The sequence below is a fragment of the Sycon ciliatum genome, chromosome 6 (assembly GCF_964019385.1).
Source record: "Sycon ciliatum chromosome 6, ocSycCili1.1, whole genome shotgun sequence".
NCBI lineage: Eukaryota > Metazoa > Porifera > Calcarea > Leucosolenida > Sycettidae > Sycon > Sycon ciliatum.
The window spans coordinates 11,051,044-11,074,110 of NC_088648.1; the positions used below are offsets into that span (position 1 = coordinate 11,051,044).

The 23,067-nt window shown below is 44.4% G+C and overlaps 2 long non-coding RNA genes across 2 annotated transcripts in view; both read right to left on the reverse strand.

Moving 5' to 3' along the window:
* LOC135818835 (uncharacterized) overlaps positions 1–23,067 on the reverse strand; it is a 191,941-nt gene that overhangs the window by 108,991 nt on the left and 59,883 nt on the right. The window lies entirely within an intron of this gene.
* LOC135819466 (uncharacterized) lies at positions 21,251–22,415 on the reverse strand. Its single transcript, XR_010553919.1, has 3 exons — positions 22,355–22,415; positions 21,621–21,678; positions 21,251–21,311 (listed from the first exon to the last, which is right to left on the reverse strand). It is a non-coding gene; the product is annotated as an uncharacterized LOC135819466 (long non-coding RNA).

Consider the following 23,067-nt stretch of genomic DNA (forward strand, 5'->3'; position numbering starts at 1 on the left):
TTGCGCTGCCCTTTGAATTTCAATGTACCTCTCTATAACATGACCCAGCTGTAATGTCAGTGGTCGCATTGATTTGATTTTTGGTTTGCTTGTAGGGCGCTGGCACCCACATTCAGTGACCCAAAAAATTTGGCACTGCTGTGAATAGTTTAGTCGCAAAGTGAAGATTCACGGGTAAAAAGCCCCAAACTGTGAGATTGGTTATTTTTCAGCTTTCAGCAGCCCTGGGCAAGTTCTTTAGAGAAACGTGGCTCTTTTTCTTGGTGCACTTGTCTATGTCCAGCTGCACAACGAGATGAGGCTGGTCATTGTCATTTTCTGAGCTGTGAACGGGCAGGAAGGTGAGAAAATGTCGGATTTTGACCATTTGTGCTGACCTTTGAATTTAAATGTACCTCTCTATAACATGACCCAGCTGTAATGTCAGTACCCGCATTGATTTGATTTTTGGTTTGCTTGTAGGGCGCTGGCACCCACATTCAGTGACCCAAAAAAATTGGCACTGCTGTGAATAGTTTAGTCGCAAAGTGAAGATTCACGGGTAAAAAGCCCCAAACTGTGAGAATGGTTATTTTTCAGCTTTCAGCAGCCCTGGGCAAATTCTTTAGAGAAATGTGGCTCTTTTTCTTGGTGCACTTGTCTATGTCCAGCTGCACAACGAGATGAGGCTAGTCATTGTCATTTTCTGGGCTGTGAACGGGCAGGAAGGTGAGAAAATGTCGTATTTTGACCATTTGTGCTGACCTTTGAATTTCAATGTACCTCTCTATAACATGACCCAGCTGTAATGTCAGTGGTCGCATTGATTTGATTTTTGGTTTGCTTGTAGGGCGCTAGCACCCACATTCAGTGACGCAGAAAATGTGGCACTGCTGTGAATAGTTTAGTCGCAAAGTGAAGATTCACGGGTAAAAAGCCCCAAACTGTGAGATTGGTTATTTTTCAGCTTTCAGCAGCCCTGGGCAAATTCTTTAGAGAAATGTGGCTCTTTTTCTTGGTGCACTTGTCTATGTCCAGCTGCACAACGAGATGAGGCTGGTCGTTGTCATTTTCTGAGCTGTGAACGGGCAGGAAGGTGAGAAAATGTCGGATTTTGACCCATTGCGCTGCCCTTTGAATTTCAATGTACCTCTCTATAACATGACCCAGCTGTAATGTCAGTGGTCGCATTGATTTGATTTTTGGTTTGCTTGTAGGGCGCTGGCACCCACATTCAGTGACCCCAAAAATGTGGCACTGCTGTGAATAGTTTAGTCGCAAAGTGAAGATTCACGGGTAAAAAGCCCCAAACTGTGAGATTGGTTATTTTTCAGCTTTCAGCAGCCCTGGGCAAGTTCTTTAGAGATATATGGCTCTTTTTCTTGGTGCACTTGTCTATGTCCAGCTGCACAACGAGATGAGGCTGGTCATTGTCATTTTCTGAGCTGTGAACGGGCAGGAAGGTGAGAAAATGTCGGATTTTGACCATTTGTGCTGACCTTTGAATTTAAATGTACCTCTCTATAACATGACCCAGCTGTAATGTCAGTACCCGCATTGATTTGATTTTTGGTTTGCTTGTAGGGCGCTGGCACCCACATTCAGTGACCCAAAAAATTTGGCACTGCTGTGAATAGTTTAGTCGCAAAGTGAAGATTCACGGGTAAAAAGCCCCAAACTGTGAGATTGGTTATTTTTCAGCTTTCAGCAGCCCTGGGCAAATTCTTTAGAGAAATGTGGCTTCTTTTCTTGGTGCACTTGTCTATGTCCAGCTGCACAACGAGATGAGGCTAGTCATTGTCATTTTCTGGGCTGTGAACGGGCAGGAAGGTGAGAAAATGTCGGATTTTGACCATTTGTGCTGACCTTTGAATTTCAATGTACCTCTCTATAACATGACCCAGCTGTAATGTCAGTGGTCGCATTGATTTGATTTTTGGTTTGCTTGTAGGGCGCTGGCACCCACATTCAGTGACCCAAAAAATTTGGCACTGCTGTGAATAGTTTAGTCGCAAAGTGAAGATTCACGGGTAAAAAGCCCCAAACTGTGAGATTGGTTATTTTTCAGCTTTCAGCAGCGCTGGGCAAGTTCTTTAGAGAAATGTGGCTCTTTTTCTTGGTGCACTTGTCTATGTCCAGCTGCACAACGAGATGAGGCTGCTCATTGTCATTTTCTGAGCTGTGAACGGGCAGGAAGGTGAGAAAATGTCGGATTTTGACCATTTGTGCTGACCATTGAATTTCAATGTACCTCTCTATAACATGACCCAGCTGTAATGTCAGTGGTCGCATTGATTTGATTTTTGGTGTGCTTGTAGGGCGCTGGCATCCACATTCAGTGACCCAGAGAATGTGGCACTGCTGTGAATAGTTTAGTCGCAAAGTGAAGATTCACGGGTAAAAAGCCCCAAACTGTGAGATTGGTTATTTTCAGCTTTCAGCAGCCCTGGGCAAGTTCTTTAGAGAAATGTGGCTCTTTTTCTTGGTGCACTTGTCTATGTCCAGCTGCACAACGAGATGAGGCTGGTCATTGTCATTTTCTGAGCTGTGAACGGGCAGGAAGGTGAGAAAATGTCGGATTTTGACCATTTGTGCTGACCTTTGAATTTAAATGTACCTCTCTATAACATGACCCAGCTGTAATGTCAGTACCCGCATTGATTTGATTTTTGGTTTGCTTGTAGGGCGCTGGCACCGGCATTCAGTGACCCAAAAAATTTGGCACTGCTGTGAATAGTTTAGTCGCAAAGTGAAGATTCACGGGTAAAAAGCCCCAAACTGTGAGATTGGTTATTTTTCAGCTTTCAGCAGCCCTGGGCAAATTCTTTAGAGAAATGTGGCTCTTTTTCTTGGTGCACTTGTCTATGTCCAGCTGCACAACGAGATGAGGCTGGTCGTTGTCATTTTCTGAGCTGTGAACGGGCAGGAAGGTGAGAAAATGTCGGATTTTGACCAATTGCGCTGCCCTTTGAATTTCAATGTACCTCTCTATAACATGACCCAGCTGTAATGTCAGTGGTCGCATTGATTTGATTTTTGGTTTGCTTGTAGGGCGCTGGCACCCACATTCAGTGACCCAAAAAATGTGGCACTGCTGTGAATAGTTTAGTCGCAAAGTGAAGATTCACGGGTAAAAAGCCCCAAACTGTGAGATTGGTTATTTTTCAGCTTTCAGCAGCCCTGGGCAAGTTCTTTAGAGAAATGTGGCTCTTTTTCTTGGTGCACTTGTCTATGTCCAGCTGCACAACGAGATGAGGCTGGTCGTTGTCATTTTCTGAGCTGTGAACGGGCAGGAAGGTGAGAAAATGTCGGATTTTGACCAATTGCGCTGCCCTTTGAATTTCAATGTACCTCTCTATAACATGACCCAGCTGTAATGTCAGTGGTCGCATTGATTTGATTTTTGGTTTGCTTGTAGGGCGCTGGCACCCACATTCAGTGACCCAAAAAATGTGGCACTGCTGTGAATAGTTTAGTCGCAAAGTGAAGATTCACGGGTAAAAAGCCCCAAACTGTGAGATTGGTTATTTTTCAGCTTTCAGCAGCCCTGGGCAAGTTCTTTAGAGAAATGTGGCTCTTTTTCTTGGTGCACTTGTCTATGTCCAGCTGCATAACGAGATGAGGCTGGTCATTGTCATTTTCTGAGCTGTGAACGGGCAGGAAGGTGAGAAAATGTCGGATTTTGACCATTTGTGCTGACCTTTGAATTTAAATGTACCTCTCTATAACATGACCCAGCTGTAATGTCAGTACCCGCATTGATTTGATTTTTGGTTTGCTTGTAGGGCGCTGGCACCCACATTCAGTGACCCAAAAAAATTGGCACTGCTGTGAATAGTTTAGTCGCAAAGTGAAGATTCACGGGTAAAAAGCCCCAAACTGTGAGAATGGTTATTTTTCAGCTTTCAGCAGCCCTGGGCAAATTCTTTAGAGAAATGTGGCTCTTTTTCTTGGTGCACTTGTCTATGTCCAGCTGCACAACGAGATGAGGCTAGTCATTGTCATTTTCTGGGCTGTGAACGGGCAGGAAGGTGAGAAAATGTCGTATTTTGACCATTTGTGCTGACCTTTGAATTTCAATGTACCTCTCTATAACATGACCCAGCTGTAATGTCAGTGGTCGCATTGATTTGATTTTTGGTTTGCTTGTAGGGCGCTAGCACCCACATTCAGTGACGCAGAAAATGTGGCACTGCTGTGAATAGTTTAGTCGCAAAGTGAAGATTCACGGGTAAAAAGCCCCAAACTGTGAGATTGGTTATTTTTCAGCTTTCAGCAGCCCTGGGCAAATTCTTTAGAGAAATGTGGCTCTTTTTCTTGGTGCACTTGTCTATGTCCAGCTGCACAACGAGATGAGGCTGGTCGTTGTCATTTTCTGAGCTGTGAACGGGCAGGAAGGTGAGAAAATGTCGGATTTTGACCCATTGCGCTGCCCTTTGAATTTCAATGTACCTCTCTATAACATGACCCAGCTGTAATGTCAGTGGTCGCATTGATTTGATTTTTGGTTTGCTTGTAGGGCGCTGGCACCCACATTCAGTGACCCCAAAAATGTGGCACTGCTGTGAATAGTTTAGTCGCAAAGTGAAGATTCACGGGTAAAAAGCCCCAAACTGTGAGATTGGTTATTTTTCAGCTTTCAGCAGCCCTGGGCAAGTTCTTTAGAGATATATGGCTCTTTTTCTTGGTGCACTTGTCTATGTCCAGCTGCACAACGAGATGAGGCTGGTCATTGTCATTTTCTGAGCTGTGAACGGGCAGGAAGGTGAGAAAATGTCGGATTTTGACCATTTGTGCTGACCTTTGAATTTAAATGTACCTCTCTATAACATGACCCAGCTGTAATGTCAGTACCCGCATTGATTTGATTTTTGGTTTGCTTGTAGGGCGCTGGCACCCACATTCAGTGACCCAAAAAATTTGGCACTGCTGTGAATAGTTTAGTCGCAAAGTGAAGATTCACGGGTAAAAAGCCCCAAACTGTGAGATTGGTTATTTTTCAGCTTTCAGCAGCCCTGGGCAAATTCTTTAGAGAAATGTGGCTTCTTTTCTTGGTGCACTTGTCTATGTCCAGCTGCACAACGAGATGAGGCTAGTCATTGTCATTTTCTGGGCTGTGAACGGGCAGGAAGGTGAGAAAATGTCGGATTTTGACCATTTGTGCTGACCTTTGAATTTCATTGTACCTCTCTATAACATGACCCAGCTGTAATGTCAGTGGTCGCATTGATTTGATTTTTGGTTTGCTTGTAGGGCGCTGGCACCCACATTCAGTGACCCAAAAAATTTGGCACTGCTGTGAATAGTTTAGTCGCAAAGTGAAGATTCACGGGTAAAAAGCCCCAAACTGTGAGATTGGTTATTTTTCAGCTTTCAGCAGCGCTGGGCAAGTTCTTTAGAGAAATGTGGCTCTTTTTCTTGGTGCACTTGTCTATGTCCAGCTGCACAACGAGATGAGGCTGGTCATTGTCATTTTCTGAGCTGTGAACGGGCAGGAAGGTGAGAAAATGTCGGATTTTGACCATTTGTGCTGACCATTGAATTTCAATGTACCTCTCTATAACATGACCCAGCTGTAACGTCAGTGGTCGCATTGATTTGATTTTTGGTTTGCTTGTAGGGCGCTGGCATCCACATTCAGTGACCCAGAGAATGTGGCACTGCTGTGAATAGTTTAGTCGCAAAGTGAAGATTCACGGGTAAAAAGCCCCAAACTGTGAGATTGGTTATTTTCAGCTTTCAGCAGCCCTGGGCAAGTTCTTTAGAGAAATGTGGCTCTTTTTCTTGGTGCACTTGTCTATGTCCAGCTGCACAACGAGATGAGGCTGGTCATTGTCATTTTCTGAGCTGTGAACGGGCAGGAAGGTGAGAAAATGTCGGATTTTGACCATTTGTGCTGACCTTTGAATTTAAATGTACCTCTCTATAACATGACCCAGCTGTAATGTCAGTACCCGCATTGATTTGATTTTTGGTTTGCTTGTAGGGCGCTGGCACCGGCATTCAGTGACCCAAAAAATTTGGCACTGCTGTGAATAGTTTAGTCGCAAAGTGAAGATTCACGGGTAAAAAGCCCCAAACTGTGAGATTGGTTATTTTTCAGCTTTCAGCAGCCCTGGGCAAATTCTTTAGAGAAATGTGGCTCTTTTTCTTGGTGCACTTGTCTATGTCCACCTGCACAACGAGATGAGGCTAGTCATTGTCATTTTCTGGGCTGTGAACGGGCAGGAAGGTGAGAAAATGTCGGATTTTGACCATTTGTGCTGACCTTTGAATTTCAATGTACCTCTCTATAACATGACCCAGCTGTAATGTCAGTGGTCGCATTGATTTGATTTTTGGTTTGCTTGTAGGGCGCTGGCACCCACATTCAGTGACGCGGAAAATGTGGCACTGCTGTGAATAGTTTAGTCGCAAAGTGAAGATTCACGGGTAAAAAGCCCCAAACTGTGAGATTGGTTATTTTTCAGCTTTCAGCAGCCCTGGGCAAGTTCTTTAGAGATATATGGCTCTTTTTCTTGGTGCACTTGTCTATGTCCAGCTGCACAACGAGATGAGGCTGGTCATTGTCATTTTCTGAGCTGTGAACGGGCAGGAAGGTGAGAAAATGTCGGATTTTGACCATTTGTGCTGACCTTTGAATTTAAATGTACCTCTCTATAACATGACCCAGCTGTAATGTCAGTACCCGCATTGATTTGATTTTTGGTTTGCTTGTAGGGCGCTGGCACCCACATTCAGTGACCCAAAAAATTTGGCACTGCTGTGAATAGTTTAGTCGCAAAGTGAAGATTCACGGGTAAAAAGCCCCAAACTGTGAGATTGGTTATTTTTCAGCTTTCAGCAGCCCTGGGCAAATTCTTTAGAGAAATGTGGCTTCTTTTCTTGGTGCACTTGTCTATGTCCAGCTGCACAACGAGATGAGGCTAGTCATTGTCATTTTCTGGGCTGTGAACGGGCAGGAAGGTGAGAAAATGTCGGATTTTGACCATTTGTGCTGACCTTTGAATTTCAATGTACCTCTCTATAACATGACCCAGCTGTAATGTCAGTGGTCGCATTGATTTGATTTTTGGTTTGCTTGTAGGGCGCTGGCACCCACATTCAGTGACCCAAAAAATTTGGCACTGCTGTGAATAGTTTAGTCGCAAAGTGAAGATTCACGGGTAAAAAGCCCCAAACTGTGAGATTGGTTATTTTTCAGCTTTCAGCAGCGCTGGGCAAGTTCTTTAGAGAAATGTGGCTCTTTTTCTTGGTGCACTTGTCTATGTCCAGCTGCACAACGAGATGAGGCTGGTCATTGTCATTTTCTGAGCTGTGAACGGGCAGGAAGGTGAGAAAATGTCGGATTTTGACCATTTGTGCTGACCATTGAATTTCAATGTACCTCTCTATAACATGACCCAGCTGTAATGTCAGTGGTCGCATTGATTTGATTTTTACGTTTGCTTGTAGGGCGCTGGCATCCACATTCAGTGACCCAGAGAATGTGGCACTGCTGTGAATAGTTTAGTCGCAAAGTGAAGATTCACGGGTAAAAAGCCCCAAACTGTGAGATTGGTTATTTTCAGCTTTCAGCAGCCCTGGGCAAGTTCTTTAGAGAAATGTGGCTCTTTTTCTTGGTGCACTTGTCTATGTCCAGCTGCACAACGAGATGAGGCTGGTCATTGTCATTTTCTGAGCTGTGAATGGGCAGGAAGGTGAGAAAATGTCGGATTTTGACCATTTGTGCTGACCTTTGAATTTCAATGTACCTCTCTATAACATGACCCAGCTGTAATGTCAGTGGTCGCATTGATTTGATTTTTGGTTTGCTTGTAGGGCGCTGGCACCCACATTCAGTGACCCCAAAAATGTGGCACTGCTGTGAATAGTTTAGTCGCAAAGTGAAGATTCACGGATAAAAAGCCCCAAACTGTGAGATTGGTTATTTTTCAGCTTTCAGCAGCCCTGGGCAAGTTCTTTAGAGAAATGTGGCTCTTTTTCTTGGTGCACTTGTCTATGTCCAGCTGCACAACGAGATGAGGCTGGTCATTGTCATTTTCTGAGCTGTGAACGGGCAGGAAGGTGAGAAAATGTCGGATTTTGACCATTTGTGCTGACCTTTGAATTTAAATGTACCTCTCTATAACATGACCCAGCTGTAATGTCAGTACCCGCATTGATTTGATTTTTGGTTTGCTTGTAGGGCGCTGGCACCCACATTCAGTGACCCAAAAAATTTGGCACTGCTGTGAATAGTTTAGTCGCAAAGTGAAGATTCACGGGTAAAAAGCCCCAAAGTGAGAGATTGGTTATTTTTCAGCTTTCAGCAGCCCTGGGCAAATTCTTTAGAGAAATGTGGCTTCTTTCCTTGGTGCACTTGTCTATGTCCAGCGGCACAACGAGATGAGGCTAGTCATTGTCATTTTCTGGGCTGTGAACGGGCAGAGGGGGTGAGAAAATGTCGGATTTTGACCATTTGTGCTGACCTTTGAATTTCAATGTACCTCTCTATAACATGACCCAGCTGTAATGTCAGTGGTCGCATTGATTTGATTTTTGGTTTGCTTGTACGGCGCTGGCATCCACATTCAGTGACCCAGAGAATGTGGCACTGCTGTGAATAGTTTAGTCGCAAAGTGAAGATTCACGGGTAAAAAGCCCCAAACTGTGAGATTGGTTATTTTTCAGCTTTCAGCAGCCCTGGGCAAATTCTTTAGAGAAATGTGGCTCTATTTCTTGGTGCACTTGTCTATGTCGAGCTGCACAACGAGATGAGGCTGGTCATTGTCATTTTCTGGGCTGTGAACGGGCAGGAAGGTGAGAAAATGTCGGATTTTGACCATTTGTGCTGACCTTTGAATTTCAATGTACCTCTCTATAACATGACCCAGCTGTAATGTCAGTGGTAGCATTGATTTGATTTTTGGTTTGCTTGTACGGCGCTGGCATCCACATTCAGTGACCCAGAGAATGTGGCACTGCTGTGAATAGTTTAGTCGCAAAGTGAAGATTCACGGGTAAAAAGCCCCAAACTGTGAGATTGGTTATTTTTCAGCTTTCAGCAGCCCTGGGCAAATTCTTTAGAGAAATGTGGCTCTTTTTCTTGGTGCACTTGTCTATGTCCACCTGCACAACGAGATGAGGCTAGGCATTGTCATTTTCTGGGCTGTGAACAGGCAGGAAGGTGAGAAAATGTCGGATTTTGACCATTTGTGCTGACCTTTCAATTTCAATGTACCTCTCTATAACATGACCCAGCTGTAATGTCAGTGGTCGCATTGATTTGATTTTTGGTTTGCTTGTAGGGCGCTGGCACCCACATTTAGTGACGCAGAAAATGTGGCACTGCTGTGAATAGTTTAGTCGCAAAGTGAAGATTCACGGGTAAAAAGCCCCAAACTGTGAGATTGGTTATTTTTCAGCTTTCAGCAGCCCTGGGCAAATTCTTTAGAGAAATGTGGCTCTTTTTCTTGGTGCACTTGTCTATGTCCAGCTGCACAACGAGATGAGGCTGGTCGTTGTCATTTTCTGAGCTGTGAACGGGCAGGAAGGTGAGAAAATGTCGGATTTTGACCACTTGCGCTGCCCTTTGAATTTCAATGTACCTCTCTATAACATGACCCAGCTGTAATGTCAGTGGTCGCATTGATTTGATTTTTGGTTTGCTTGTAGGGCGCTGGCACCCACATTCAGTGACCCAAAAAATGTGGCACTGCTGTGAATAGTTTAGTCGCAAAGTGAAGATTCACGGGTAAAAAGCCCCAAACTGTGAGATTGGTTATTTTTCAGCTTTCAGCAGCCCTGGGCAAGTTCTTTAGAGAAATGTGGCTCTTTTTCTTGGTGCACTTGTCTATGTCCAGCTGCACAACGAGATGAGGCTGGTCATTGTCATTTTCTGAGCTGTGAACGGGCAGGAAGGTGAGAAAATGTCGGATTTTGACCATTTGTGCTGACCATTGAATTTCAATGTACCTCTCTATAACATGACCCAGCTGTAATGTCAGTGGTCGCATTGATTTGATTTTTGGTTTGCTTGTAGGGCGCTGGCATCCACATTCAGTGACCCAGAGAATGTGGCACTGCTGTGAATAGTTTAGTCGCAAAGTGAAGATTCACGGGTAAAAAGCCCCAAACTGTGAGATTGGTTATTTTCAGCTTTCAGCAGCCCTGGGCAAATTCTTTAGAGAAATGTGGCTCTTTTTCTTGGTGCACTTGTCTATGTCCAGCTGCACAACGAGATGAGGCTGGTCAGTGTCATTTTCTGAGCTGTGAACGGGCAGGAAGGTGAGAAAATGTCGGATTTTGACCATTTGTGCTGACCTTTGAATTTAAATGTACCTCTCTATAACATGACCCAGCTGTAATGTCAGTACCCGCATTGATTTGATTTTTGGTTTGCTTGTAGGGCGCTGGCACCGGCATTCAGTGACCCAAAAATTTGGCACTGCTGTGAATAGTTTAGTCGCAAAGTGAAGATTCACGGGTAAAAAGCCCCAAACTGTGAGATTTGTTATTTTTCAGCTTTCAGCAGCCCTGGGCAAATTGTTTAGAGAAATGTGGCTCTTTTTCTTGGTGCACTTGTCTATGTCCAGCTGCACAACGAGATGAGGCTAGTCATTGTCATTTTCTGGGCTGTGAACGGGCAGGAAGGTGAGAAAATGTCGGATTTTGACCATTTGTGCTGACCTTTGAATTTCAATGTACCTCTCTATAACATGACCCAGCTGTAATGTCAGTGGTCGCATTGATTTGATTTTTGGTTTGCTTGTAGGACGCTGGCACCCACATTCAGTGACGCAGAAAATGTGGCACTGCTGTGAATAGTTTAGTCGCAAAGTGAAGATTCACGGGTAAAAAGCCCCAAAGTGTGAGATTGGTTATTTTTCAGCTTTCAGCAGCCCTGGGCAAATTCTTTAGAGAAATGTGGCTCTTTTTCTTGGTGCACTTGTCTATGTCCAGCTGCACAACGAGATGAGGCTGGTCGTTGTCATTTTCTGAGCTGTGAACGGGCAGGAAGGTGAGAAAATGTCGGATTTTGACCAATTGCGCTGCCCTTTGAATTTCAATGTACCTCTCTATAACATGACCCAGCTGTAATGTCAGTGGTCGCATTGATTTGATTTTTGGTTTGCTTGTAGGGCGCTGGCACCCACATTCAGTGACCCCAAAAATGTGGCACTGCTGTGAATAGTTTAGTCGCAAAGTGAAGATTCACGGGTAAAAAGCCCCAAACTGTGAGATTGGTTATTTTTCAGCTTTCAGCAGCCCTGGGCAAGTTCTTTAGAGAAATGTGGCTCTTTTTCTTGGTGCACTTGTCTATGTCCAGCTGCACAACGAGATGAGGCTGGTCATTGTCATTTTCTGAGCTGTGAACGGGCAGGAAGGTGAGAAAATGTCGGATTTTGACCATTTGTGCTGACCTTTGAATTTAAATGTACCTCTCTATAACATGACCCAGCTGTAATGTCAGTACCCGCATTGATTTGATTTTTGGTTTGCTTTTAGGGCGCTGGCACCCACATTCAGTGACCCAAAAAATTTGGCACTCCTGTGAATAGTTTAGTCGCAAAGTGAAGATTCACGGGTAAAAAGCCCCAAACTGTGAGATTGGTTATTTTTCAGCTTTCAGCAGCCCTGGGCAAATTCTTTAGAGAAATGTGGCTTCTTTTCTTGGTGCACTTCTCTATGTCCAGCTGCACAACGAGATGAGGCTAGTCATTGTCATTTTCTGGGCTGTGAACGGGCAGGAAGGTGAGAAAATGTCGGATTTTGACCATTTGTGCTGACCTTTGAATTTCAATGTACCTCTCTATAACATGACCCAGCTGTAATGTCAGTGGTCGCATTGATTTGATTTTTGGTTTGCTTGTAGGGCGCTGGCACCCACATTCAGTGACCCAAAAAATTTGGCACTGCTGTGAATAGTTTAGTCGCAAAGTGAAGATTCACGGGTAAAAAGCCCCAAACTGTGAGATTGGTTATTTTTCAGCTTTCAGCAGCGCTGGGCAAGTTCTTTAGAGAAATGTGGCTCTTTTTCTTGGTGCACTTGTCTATGTCCAGCTGCACAACGAGATGAGGCTGGTCATTGTCATTTTCTGAGCTGTGAACGGGCAGGAAGGTGAGAAAATGTCGGATTTTGACCATTTGTGCTGACCATTGAATTTCAATGTACCTCTCTATAACATGACCCAGCTGTAATGTCAGTGGTCGCATTGATTTGATTTTTGGTTTGCTTGTAGGGCGCTGGCATCCACATTCAGTGACCCAGAGAATGTGGCACTGCTGTGAATAGTTTAGTCGCAAAGTGAAGATTCACGGGTAAAAAGCCCCAAACTGTGAGATTGGTTATTTTCAGCTTTCAGCAGCCCTGGGCAAGTTCTTTAGAGAAATGTGGCTCTTTTTCTTGGTGCACTTGTCTATGTCCAGCTGCACAACGAGATGAGGCTGGTCATTGTCATTTTCTGAGCTGTGAACGGGCAGGAAGGTGAGAAAATGTCGGATTTTGACCATTTGTGCTGACCTTTGAATTTCAATGTACCTCTCTATAACATGACCCAGCTGTAATGTCAGTACCCGCATTGATTTGATTTTTGGTTTGCTTGTAGGGCGCTGGCACCGGCATTCAGTGACCCAAAAAATTTGGCACTGCTGTGAATAGTTTAGTCGCAAAGTGAAGATTCACGGGTAAAAAGCCCCAAACTGTGAGATTGGTTATTTTTCAGCTTTCAGCAGCCCTGGGCAAATTCTTTAGAGAAATGTGGCTCTTTTTCTTGGTGCACTTGTCTATGTCCACCTGCACAACGAGATGAGGCTAGTCATTGTCATTTTCTGGGCTGTGAACGGGCAGGAAGGTGAGAAAATGTCGGATTTTGACCATTTGTGCTGACCTTTGAATTTCAATGTACCTCTCTATAACATGACCCAGCTGTAATGTCAGTGGTCGCATTGATTTGATTTTTGGTTTGCTTGTAGGGCGCTGGCACCCACATTCAGTGACGCGGAAAATGTGGCACTGCTGTGAATAGTTTAGTCGCAAAGTGAAGATTCACGGGTAAAAAGCCCCAAACTGTGAGATTGGTTATTTTTCAGCTTTCAGCAGCCCTGGGCAAATTCTTTAGAGAAATGTGGCTCTTTTTCTTGGTGCACTTGTCTATGTCCAGCGGCACAACGAGATGAGGCTGGTCGTTGTCATTTTCTGAGCTGTGAACGGGCAGGAAGGTGAGAAAATGTCGGATTTTCACCAATTGCGCTGCCCTTTGAATTTCAATGTACCTCTCTATAACATGACCCAGCTGTAATGTCAGTGGTCGCATTGATTTGATTTTTGGTTTGCTTGTAGGACGCTGGAACCCACATTCAGTGACCCCAAAAATGTGGCACTGCTGTGAATAGTTTAGTCGCAAAGTGAAGATTCACGGGTAAAAAGCCCCAAAGTGTGAGATTGGTTATTTTTCAGCTTTCAGCAGCCCTGGGCAAGTTCTTTAGAGAAATGTGGCTCTTTTTCTTGGTGCACTTGTCTATGTCCAGCTGCACAACGAGATGAGGCTGGTCATTGTCATTTTCTGAGCTGTGAACGGGCAGGAAGGTGAGAAAATGTCGGATTTTGACCATTTGTGCTGACCTTTGAATTTCAATGTACCTCTCTATAACATGACCCAGCTGTAATGTCAGTACCCGCATTGATTTGATTTTTGGTTTGCTTGTAGGGCGCTGGCACCCACATTCAGTGACCCAAAAAAATTGGCACTGCTGTGAATAGTTTAGTCGCAAAGTGAAGATTCACGGGTAAAAAGCCCCAAAGTGAGAGATTGGTTATTTTTCAGCTTTCAGCAGCCCTGGGCAAATTCTTTAGAGAAATGTGGCTTCTTTTCTTGGTGCACTTGTCTATGTCCAGCGGCACAACGAGATGAGGCTAGTCATTGTCATTTTCTGGGCTGTGAACGGGCAGGAAGGTGAGAAAATGTCGGATTTTGACCATTTGTGCTGACCTTTGAATTTCAATGTACCTCTCTATAACATGACCCAGCTGTAATGTCAGTGGTCGCATTGATTTGATTTTTGGTTTGCTTGTAGGGCGCTGGCACCCACATTCAGTGACCCAAAAAATTTGGCACTGCTGTGAATAGTTTAGTCGCAAAGTGAAGATTCACGGGTAAAAAGCCCCAAACTGTGAGATTGGTTATTTTTCAGCTTTCAGCAGCGCTGGGCAAGTTCTTTAGAGAAATGTGGCTCTTTTTCTTGGTGCACTTGTCTATGTCCAGCTGCACAACGAGATGAGGCTGGTCATTGTCATTTTCTGGGCTGTGAACGGGCAGGAAGGTGAGAAAATGTCGGATTTTGACCATTTGTGCTGACCTTTGAATTTCAATGTACCTCTCTATAACATGACCCAGCTGTAATGTCAGTGGTCGCATTGATTTGACTTTTGGTTTGCTTGTAGGGCGCTGGCACCCACATTCAGTGACGCGGAAAATGTGGCACTGCTGTGAATAGTTTAGTCGCAAAGTGAAGATTCACGGGTAAAAAGCCCCAAACTGTGAGATTGGTTATTTTTCAGCTTTCAGCAGCCCTGGGCAAATTCTTTAGAGAAATGTGGCTCTTTTTCTTGGTGCACTTGTCTATGTCCAGCGGCACAACGAGATGAGGCTGGTCGTTGTCATTTTCTGAGCTGTGAACGGGCAGGAAGGTGAGAAAATGTCGGATTTTGACCAATTGCGCTGCCCTTTGAATTTCAATGTACCTCTCTATAACATGACCCAGCTGTAATGTCAGTGGTCGCATTGATTTGATTTTTGGTTTGCTTGTAGGGCGCTGGAACCCACATTCAGTGACCCCAAAAATGTGGCACTGCTGTGAATAGTTTAGTCGCAAAGTGAAGATTCACGGGTAAAAAGCCCCAAACTGTGAGATTGGTTATTTTTCAGCTTTCAGCAGCCCTGGGCAAGTTCTTTAGAGAAATGTGGCTCTTTTTCTTGGTGCACTTGTCTATGTCCAGCTGCACAACGAGATGAGGCTGGTCATTGTCATTTTCTGAGCTGTGAACGGGCAGGAAGGTGAGAAAATGTCGGATTTTGACCATTTGTGCTGACCTTTGAATTTCAATGTACCTCTCTATAACATGACCCAGCTGTAATGTCAGTACCCGCATTGATTTGATTTTTGGTTTGCTTGTAGGGCGCTGGCACCGGCATTCAGTGACCCAAAAAATTTGGCACTGCTGTGAATAGTTTAGTCGCAAAGTGAAGATTCACGGGTAAAAAGCCCCAAACTGTGAGATTGGTTATTTTTCAGCTTTCAGCAGCCCTGGGCAAATTCTTTAGAGAAATGTGGCTCTTTTTCTTGGTGCACTTGTCTATGTCCACCTGCACAACGAGATGAGGCTAGTCATTGTCATTTTCTGGGCTGTGAACGGGCAGGAAGGTGAGAAAATGTCGGATTTTGACCATTTGTGCTGACCTTTGAATTTCAATGTACCTCTCTATAACATGACCCAGCTGTAATGTCAGTGGTCGCATTGATTTGATTTTTGGTTTGCTTGTAGGGCGCTGGCACCCACATTCAGTGACGCGGAAAATGTGGCACTGCTGTGAATAGTTTAGTCGCAAAGTGAAGATTCACGGGTAAAAAGCCCCAAACTGTGAGATTGGTTATTTTTCAGCTTTCAGCAGCCCTGGGCAAATTCTTTAGAGAAATGTGGCTCTTTTTCTTGGTGCACTTGTCTATGTCCAGCGGCACAACGAGATGAGGCTGGTCGTTGTCATTTTCTGAGCTGTGAACGGGCAGGAAGGTGAGAAAATGTCGGATTTTGACCAATTGCGCTGCCCTTTGAATTTCAATGTACCTCTCTATAACATGACCCAGCTGTAATGTCAGTGGTCGCATTGATTTGATTTTTGGTTTGCTTGTAGGACGCTGGAACCCACATTCAGTGACCCCAAAAATGTGGCACTGCTGTGAATAGTTTAGTCGCAAAGTGAAGATTCACGGGTAAAAAGCCCCAAAGTGTGAGATTGGTTATTTTTCAGCTTTCAGCAGCCCTGGGCAAGTTCTTTAGAGAAATGTGGCTCTTTTTCTTGGTGCACTTGTCTATGTCCAGCTGCACAACGAGATGAGGCTGGTCATTGTCATTTTCTGAGCTGTGAACGGGCAGGAAGGTGAGAAAATGTCGGATTTTGACCATTTGTGCTGACCTTTGAATTTAAATGTACCTCTCTATAACATGACCCAGCTGTAATGTCAGTACCCGCATTGATTTGATTTTTGGTTTGCTTGTAGGGCGCTGGCACCCACATTCAGTGACCCAAAAAATTTGGCACTGCTGTGAATAGTTTAGTCGCAAAGTGAAGATTCACGGGTAAAAAGCCCCAAAGTGAGAGATTGGTTATTTTTCAGCTTTCAGCAGCCCTGGGCAAATTCTTTAGAGAAATGTGGCTTCTTTTCTTGGTGCACTTGTCTATGTCCAGCGGCACAACGAGATGAGGCTAGTCATTGTCATTTTCTGGGCTGTGAACGGGCAGGAAGGTGAGAAAATGTCGGATTTTGACCATTTGTGCTGACCTTTGAATTTCAATGTACCTCTCTATAACATGACCCAGCTGTAATGTCAGTGGTCGCATTGATTTGATTTTTGGTTTGCTTGTAGGGCGCTGGCACCCACATTCAGTGACCCAAAAAAATTGGCACTGCTGTGAATAGTTTAGTCGCAAAGTGAAGATTCACGGGTAAAAAGCCCCAAACTGTGAGATTGGTTATTTTTCAGCTTTCAGCAGCGCTGGGCAAGTTCTTTAGAGAAATGTGGCTCTTTTTCTTGGTGCACTTGTCTATGTCCAGCTGCACAACGAGATGAGGCTGGTCATTGTCATTTTCTGGGCTGTGAACGGGCAGGAAGGTGAGAAAATGTCGGATTTTGACCATTTGTGCTGACCTTTGAATTTCAATGTACCTCTCTATAACATGACCCAGCTGTAATGTCAGTGGTCGCATTGATTTGACTTTTGGTTTGCTTGTAGGGCGCTGGCACCCACATTCAGTGACGCGGAAAATGTGGCACTGCTGTGAATAGTTTAGTCGCAAAGTGAAGATTCACGGGTAAAAAGCCCCAAACTGTGAGATTGGTTATTTTTCAGCTTTCAGCAGCCCTGGGCAAATTCTTTAGAGAAATGTGGCTCTTTTTCTTGGTGCACTTGTCTATGTCCAGCGGCACAACGAGATGAGGCTGGTCGTTGTCATTTTCTGAGCTGTGAACGGGCAGGAAGGTGAGAAAATGTCGGATTTTGACCAATTGCGCTGCCCTTTGAATTTCAATGTACCTCTCTATAACATGACCCAGCTGTAATGTCAGTGGTCGCATTGATTTGATTTTTGGTTTGCTTGTAGGGCGCTGGAACCCACATTCAGTGACCCCACAAATGTGGCACTGCTGTGAATAGTTTAGTCGCAAAGTGAAGATTCACGGGTAAAAAGCCCCAAACTGTGAGATTGGTTATTTTTCAGCTTTCAGCAGCCCTGGGCAAGTTCTTTAGAGAAATGTGGCTCTTTTTCTTGGTGCACTTGTCTATGTCCAGCTGCACGACGAGATGAGGCTGGTCATTGTCATTTTCTGAGCTGTGAACGGGCAGGAAGGTGAGAAAATGTCGGATTTTGACCATTTGTGCTGACCTTTGAATTTCAATGTACCTCTCTATAACATGACCCAGCTGTAATGTCAGTACCCGCATTGATTTGATTTTTGGTTTGCTTGTAGGGCGCTGGCACCCACATTCAGTGACCCAAAAAAATTGGCACTGCTGTGAATAGTTTAGTCGCAAAGTGAAGATTCACGGGTAAAAAGCCCCAAAGTGAGAGATTGGTTATTTTTCAGCTTTCAGCAGCCCTGGGCAAATTCTTTAGAGAAATGTGGCTTCTTTTCTTGGTGCACTTGTCTATGTCCAGCGGCACAACGAGATGAGGCTAGTCATTGTCATTTTCTGGGCTGTGAACGGGCAGGAAGGTGAGAAAATGTCGGATTTTGACCATTTGTGCTGACCTTTGAATTTCAATGTACCTCTCTATAACATGACCCAGCTGTAATGTCAGTGGTCGCATTGATTTGATTTTTGGTTTGCTTGTAGGGCGCTGGCACCCACATTCAGTGACCCAAAAAATTTGGCACTGCTGTGAATAGTTTAGTCGCAAAGTGAAGATTCACGGGTAAAAAGCCCCAAACTGTGAGATTGGTTATTTTTCAGCTTTCAGCAGCGCTGGGCAAGTTCTTTAGAGAAATGTGGCTCTTTTTCTTGGTGCACTTGTCTATGTCCAGCTGCACAACGAGATGAGGCTGGTCATTGTCATTTTCTGAGCTGGGAACGGGCAGGAAGGTGACAAAATGTCGGATTTTGACCATTTGTGCTGACCATTGAATTTCAATGTACCTCTCTATAACATGACCCAGCTGTAATGTCAGTGGTCGCATTGATTTGATTTTTGGTTTGCTTGTACGGCGCTGGCATCCACATTCAGTGACCCAGAGAATGTGGCACTGCTGTGAATAGTTTAGTCGCAAAGTGAAGATTCACGGGTAAAAAGCCCCAAACTGTGAGATTGGTTATTTTCAGCTTTCAGCAGCCCTGGGCAAGTTCTTTAGAGAAATGTGGCTCTATTTCTTGGTGCACTTGTCTATGTCCAGCTGCACAACGAGATGAGGCTGGTCATTGTCATTTTCTGAGCTGTGAACGGGCAGGAAGGTGAGAAAATGTCGGATTTTGACCATTTGTGCTGACCTTTGAATTTCAATGTACCTCTCTATAACATGACCCAGCTGTAATGGCAGTGGTCGCATTGATTTGATTTTTGGTTTGCTTGTAGGGCGCTGGCATCCACATTCAGTGACCCAGAGAATGTGGCACTGCTGTGAATAGTTTAGTCGCAAAGTGAAGATTCACGGGTAAAAAGCCCCAAACTGTGAGATTGGTTATTTTTCAGCTTTCAGCAGCCCTGGGCAAATTCTTTAGAGAAATGTGGCTCTTTTTCTTGGTGCACTTGTCTATGTCCACCTGCACAACGAGATGAGGCTAGGCATTGTCATTTTCTGGGCTGTGAACAGGCAGGAAGGTGAGAAAATGTCGGATTTTGACCATTTGTGCTGACCTTTCAATTTCAATGTACCTCTCTATAACATGACCCAGCTGTAATGTCAGTGGTCGCATTGATTTGATTTTTGGTTTGCTTGTAGGGCGCTGGCACCCACATTCAGTGACGCAGAAAATGTGGCACTGCTGTGAATAGTTTAGTCGCAAAGTGAAGATTCACGGGTAAAAAGCCCCAAACTGTGAGATTGGTTATTTTCAGCTTTCAGCAGCCCTGGGCAAATTCTTTAGAGAAATGTGGCTCTTTTTCTTGGTGCACTTGTCTATGTCCAGCTGCACAACGAGATGAGGCTGGTCGTTGTCATTTTCTGAGCTGTGAACGGGCAGGAAGGTGAGAAAATGTCGGATTTTGACCACTTGCGCTGCCCTTTGAATTTCAATGTACCTCTCTATAACATGACCCAGCTGTAATGTCAGTGGTCGCATTGATTTGATTTTTGGTTTGCTTGTAGGGCGCTGGCACCCACATTCAGTGACCCAAAAAATGTGGCACTGCTGTGAATAGTTTAGTCGCAAAGTGAAGATTCACGGGTAAAAAGCCCCAAACTGTGAGATTGGTTATTTTTCAGCTTTCAGCAGCCCTGGGCAAGTTCTTTAGAGAAATGTGGCTCTTTTTCTTGGTGCACTTGTCTATGTCCAGCTGCACAACGAGATGAGGCTGGTCATTGTCATTTTCTGAGCTGTGAACGGGCAGGAAGGTGAGAAAATGTCGGATTTTGACCATTTGTGCTGACCATTGAATTTCAATGCACCTCTCTATAACATGACCCAGCTGTAATGTCAGTGGTCGCATTGATTTGATTTTTGGTTTGCTTGTAGGGCGCTGGCATCCACATTCAGTGACACAGAGAATGTGGCACTGCTGTGAATAGTTTAGTCGCAAAGTGAAGATTCACGGGTAAAAAGCCCCAAACTGTGAGATTGGTTATTTTCAGCTTTCAGCAGCCCTGGGCAAGTTCTTTAGAGAAATGTGGCTCTTTTTCTTGGTGCACTTGTCTATGTCCAGCTGCACAACGAGATGAGGCTGGTCATTGTCATTTTCTGAGCTGTGAACGGGCAGGAAGGTGAGAAAATGTCGGATTTTGACCATTTGTGCTGACCTTTGAATTTAAATGTACCTCTCTATAACATGACCCAGCTGTAATGTCAGTACCCGCATTGATTTGATTTTTGGTTTGCTTGTAGGGCGCTGGCACCGGCATTCAGTGACCCAAAAAATTTGGCACTGCTGTGAATAGTTTAGTCGCAAAGTGAAGATTCACGGGTAAAAAGCCCCAAACTGTGAGATTGGTTATTTTTCAGCTTTCAGCAGCCCTGGGCAAATTCTTTAGAGAAATGTGGCTCTTTTTCTTGGTGCACTTGTCTATGTCCACCTGCACAACGAGATGAGGCTAGTCATTGTCATTTTCTGGGCTGTGAACGGGCAGGAAGGTGAGAAAATGTCGGATTTTGACCATTTGTGCTGACCTTTGAATTTCAATGTACCTCTCTATAACATGACCCAGCTGTAATGTCAGTGGTCGCATTGATTTGATTTTTGGTTTGCTTGTAGGGCGCTGGCACCCACATTCAGTGACCCAAAAAATGTGGCACTGCTGTGAATAGTTTAGTCGCAAAGTGAAGATTGACGGGTAAAAAGCCCCAAACTGTGAGATTGGTTATTTTTCAGCTTTCAGCAGCCCTGGGCAAATTCTTTAGAGAAATGTGGCTTCTTTTCTTGGTGCACTTGTCTATGTCCAGCTGCACAACGAGATGAGGCTAGTCATTGTCATTTTCTGGGCTGTGAACGGGCAGGAAGGTGAGAAAATGTCGGATTTTGACCATTTGTGCTGACCTTTGAATTTCAATGTACCTCTCTATAACATGACCCAGCTGTAATGTCAGTGGTCGCATTGATTTGATTTTTGGTTTGCTTGTAGGGCGCTGGCACCCACTGGCACCCACTCACACTTTGGGGCTTTTTACCCGTGAATCTTCACTTTGCGGCTAAACTATTCACAGCAGTGCCAAATTTTTTGGGTCACTGAATGTGGGTGCCAGCGCCCTAGAAGCAAACCAAAAATCAAATCTATACGACCACTGCCATTACAGCTGGGTCATGTTATAGAGAGGTACATTGAAATTCAAAGGTCAGCACAAATGGTCAAAATCCGACATTTTCTCACCTTCCTGCCCGTTCACAGCTCAGAAAATGACAATGACCAGCCTCATCTCGTTGTGCAGCTGGACATAGACAAATGCACCAAGAAAAAGAGCCACATTTCTCTAAAGAACTTGCCCAGGGCTGCTGAAAGCTGAAAAATAACCAATCTCACAGTTTGGGGCTTTTTACCCGTGAATCTTCACTTTGCGACTAAACTATTCACAGCAGTGCCACATTTTTTGGGTCACTGAATGTGGGTGCCAGCGCCCTACAAGCAAACCAACAATAAAATCAATGCTACCACTGACATTACAGCTGGGTCATGTTATAGAGAGGTACATTGAAATTCAAAGGTCAGCACAAATGGTCAAAATCCGACATTTTCTCACCTTCCTGCCCGTTCACAGCTCAGAAAATGACAATGACCAGCCTCATCCCGTTGTGCAGCTGGACATAGACAAGTGCACCAAGAAAAAGAGCCACATTTCTCTAAAGAACTTGCCCAGGGCTGCTGAAAGCTGAAAAATAACCAATCTCACACTTTGGGGCTTTTTACCCGTGAATCTTCACTTTGCGGCTAAACTATTCACAGCAGTGCCAATTTTTTTGGGTCACTGAATGTGGGTGCCAGCGCCCTAGAAGCAAACCAAAAATCAAATCTATGCGACCACTGCCATTACAGCTGGGTCATGTTATAGAGAGGTACATTGAAATTCAAAGGTCAGCACAAATGGTCAAAATCCGACATTTTCTCACCTTCCTGCCCGTTCACAGCTCAGAAAATGACAATGACCAGCCTCATCTTGTTGTGCAGCTGGACATAGACAAGTGAACCAAGAAATAGAGCCACATTTCTCTAAAGAACTTGCCCAGGGCTGCTGAAAGCTGAAAAATAACCAATCTCACAGTTTGGGGCTTTTTACCCGTGAATCTTCACTTTGCGACTAAACTATTCACAGCAGTGCCAAATTTTTGGAATCACTAAATGTGGGTGCCAGCGCCCTACAAGCAAACAAAAAATCAAATCAATGCGACCACTGACATTACAGCTGGGTCATGTTATAGAGAGGTACATTGAAATTCAAAGGTCAGCACAAATGGTCAAAATCCGACATTTTCTCACCTTCCTGCCCGTTCACAGCTCAGAAAATGACAATGACCAGCCTCATCTCGTTGTGCAGCTGGACATAGACAAGTGCACCAAGAAAAAGAGCCACATTTCTCTAAAGAATTTCGCCCAGGGCTGCTGAAAGCTGAAAAATAACCAATCTCACAGTTTGGGGCTTTTTACCCGGGAATCTTCACTTTGCGACTAAACTATTCACAGCAGTGCCAAATTTATTGGGTCACTGAATGTGCGTGCCAGCGCCCTACAAGCAAACCAAAAATCAAATCAATGCGATCACTGACATTACAGCTGGGTCATGTTATAGAGAGGTACATTGAAATTCAAAGGTCAGCACAAATGGTCAAAATCCGACATTTTCTCACCTTCCTGCCCGTTCACAGCTCAGAAAATGACAATGACCAGCCTCATCTTGTTGTGCAGCTGGACATAGACAAGTGAACCAAGAAATAGAGCCACATTTCTCTAAAAAACTTGCCCAGGGCTGCTGAAAGCTGAAAAATAACCAATCTCACAGTTTGGGGCTTTTTACACGTGAATCTTCACTTTGCGACTAAACTATTCACAGCAGTGCCACATTTTCTGGGTCACTGAATGTGGATGCCAGCGCCCTACAAGCAAACCAAAAATCAAATCAATGCGACCACTGACATTACAGCTGGGTCATGTTATAGAGAGGTACATTGAAATTCAAAGGTCAGCACAAATGG